At 41.1% G+C, this 3110-nt stretch overlaps 1 pseudogene; it reads left to right on the top strand.

Moving 5' to 3' along the window:
• Positions 1–446: 446 nt before the first annotated feature.
• On the top strand, positions 447–2303 carry LOC102868192 (annotated as a pseudogene).
• Positions 2304–3110: the final 807 nt, after the last annotated feature.

Here is a 3110-nt window from a genome sequence, read left to right as displayed (position 1 = left end):
GTGACTCTGTGTACTCCTTCCATCTTCTTTTTATACATCCTGGATCATTCAACACTCTACCCAAACTATCTTTAAGTATTGCCACCCATGGCTTGAATTTGTTTTTCAACTCCTTCAGCTTAAATGCTGAGCGTGTCTGGCCCTTTTGATTTTCTGACTCCAGGTCTCTGCATATTTCATTATAGTATCTTGCTTTGTCTTCCCGAGCTGCCTTTTGAAATTTTCTATTCAGCTCTTTTATTTCTTGATTTCTTCCTCTAGCTTTGGATTCTCGGCGCTCTAATGCGAATTTGTTACAGAGGGAAAAGTGAGGGATAATTAGTTATGGTTAGAGCAAAGGTTGGGATTTTATAGAAATTTAAAATTGTATTTGTGATTATTTTGTATTTGAGTTGGCCTTTGAAGAATTAGATAGATAAAAGCAGATAAAGAGGTGGCCGAGGCAGTGAAGGCGGCAGCGGCGGTGACAGCTCTGGAGTTTGCATGTTGGGGTGTGTCGGCGCCGCTGCTGCTCGGGCCTGGTATGTACAAATGGCTGGTTAGAATTCTTGGCACCATTTTCAGTTTTTGTAACTGACCGGTGCCCCACTCCCCGGGCAGTCCTGAAGAGGCGACGCTCAAACAGCAATCTGTTTCCCACAGTGGACACTGATGAAATACCAGCCAAAAGACCAAGACTACATTGCTTTATTCACCAAGTGTAAAACAGTCTCTACAATGCTGCCAGCTTGTTTGGATCCCCATTCCAGCTGACTACAAAGCCCATGGCAACTTCTACTTGAAATGGAACACGGAATGTGGCCCCCTAGAGGTATTTTCAAACTCTGCACCCTATCAACTGACACGTTCTGGACCCTGGAACAAAATGCTGAAATTGGGAAATAAGTCTCCTAATGGAATAAGTGACTATCCAAAGATCAGAATGACAGTAACCTGAGACCAGCCACGCAGAGTCCTACCTTCTTCCGGTTTTACTTTAAATTCTGAATCCTCTAAAAGAAGACCAAGTGGCCGCCTCCATAGCAGAGGCAATGCAGAGAGTCCCTTAATGTGGAAACATCAGGAGCAATCAATAACAGAAATTACTTCCGAAGACAGTGGCAAATGTGTGAGGCATCCCCATTGTACTGTGAAAGAGGATGTTCAAAAAGAAGAGCGAGAGAAATAATACCGAAAATTACTGGAGCGACTGAAAGAAGGAGGTCATGGATGCTCTTGTTACTCCTACAACCTCAAACCATCATACTTATCAAAGAAGTCAGATGGACATGTTAAAGACCAGTGGCTGGGGGGATGAGCAGCATCATGGAATCAGAACAACTCAGTTTGTTCCAAAACAGTATAGAATTGTTGAAACAAGGGGACCTCTATGTTCAATGAAAAGTGAAAAGAGATGTTCAAAAGGGAAATTTTCTGATACTGAGAAGACAGTTGGAATCAGAGTTGAAAATGAAGGTAGGAGAGGACATCAGCTGGAGCCTGACCTGTTTGAAGAAGTGTGGTGGGCAGTGGAAGCAGTGGCTTATTCAGAAGGAAAATGTCAGTCCTTGAGATGCGAGAAAAGAATTACTCAGAGAGAGAGAGAGAGAGAGAGAGAGAGAGAGAGAGAGAGAGAGGAATAGATGAGCTTCTTGAACTTATAGAGGACATGGAACAAGAAATCAGCCACGCCCGTGGCCACGGCTCGCAGGACGAGATCCTTAGCCGTGCTTTCAAACGGAGCATCACTCGTGGTGACATCCAGAACTTGAGGAACTATCACTGGCTCAATAATGAAGTCATTAATTTTTACATTAATCTTCTGATGGAAAGAAATAAAAAGCAAGGCTATACAGCACTTCATGCATTTAGTACTTTCTTCTACCCTAAATTAAGTTCTGGGGGTTACCAAGCAGTAAAAAGATGGACCAAAGGGATAAATCTATTTGATCAAGAACTTATTCTGGTGCCTATTCATCGGAAGGTACACTGGAGTCTGATGGTTACAGACCTACGAAAAAAATGTCTTACATATTTGGATTCTATGGGACAGAAAGGCCACACGATCTGTGATTCTCCTTCAGTATTTACAGGATGACAGTAAGACCAAAAGAAATACTGATCTAAACCTTTTAGAATGGACCCATTACAGCATGAAGCCACACGAGATTCCTCAACAGTCGAATGGAAGTGATTGTGGAATGTTTACTTGTAAATACGCAGATTATATCTCTAGAGACAAACCTATCACATTTACTCAGTGCCAGATGCCTCTCTTCCAGAAGAAGATGGTGTGGGAAGTCCTTCACCAGCAACTGCTGTGAAATGCCCTGCCTGCCCCTTCTGCTGGTTCTTTCTTGGATGGTTCCATATACCTCATGCATCGTGGGTTTTAAAAGTCCCTGCATCACTTCAGTTCTCTTTCAGGTACTGAGCTGTCCAAATGCATGGAGGCCTCTGCCTGCACTCAGTCCTGTCTTGGTGTGCAGAGGGCTGCTCACAACCCTGTTTGTAAGGGCTGTGCCTGCTCAGAGCCCTAGATGCTCAACCCACCCAAGAAAAAGTTCTAAATAAATATATTTTGATTTATTTTTAAAAAAGCAGATGAATAAAAGAGAAAAGAACAGTTCATCTTGTAGGAACGGAGGCATAATGATTATGAACCTTTACAATGTGTTTACAGTGTGCTGTGTACATTCTTCAGGTCATAAACAAGGAAATGAAACATCCAGATGAGCAAAGCCATGCTTTGCTTCCACAAAATTAGACATTTAGGGATTAATGACATGTTTGGCACATCACTGTCACTGTATACTGTAATTAAAAGATTATTTTTCTTTTATATGTTCTAAAGGACACATCTAAGGGTCATAAAAATTAACTTCATCAATAACATAGTCTCAGTCAAAGTATCCAGCTCCTAATATAGTTGACTGTTAAAAAATATAAATGTTAGGGACATCAACTTCTTGCTCATTTGGAAAGCTACGTATAATTTAAAATTGATTCTTTTTTCTTTTAAACTTTTTAAAGTTATTATTAAATTTTATTCGTTTTAATGAACATTTACAGAGATGTGGGGTTCTTACTCATTCATTGTTGCACTGTTTTCTCTATCCCCTTCCCCAGTT

The sequence above is a fragment of the Elephantulus edwardii genome, unplaced genomic scaffold, assembly GCF_000299155.1.
Source record: "Elephantulus edwardii isolate Elephantulus edwardi_28Jun2011 unplaced genomic scaffold, EleEdw1.0 scaffold00229, whole genome shotgun sequence".
NCBI classification, from domain to species: Eukaryota; Metazoa; Chordata; class Mammalia; order Macroscelidea; family Macroscelididae; genus Elephantulus; species Elephantulus edwardii.
Note: the sequence above shows the minus strand (reverse complement) of the source record. Positions and strands in the feature narration are given on the sequence as shown.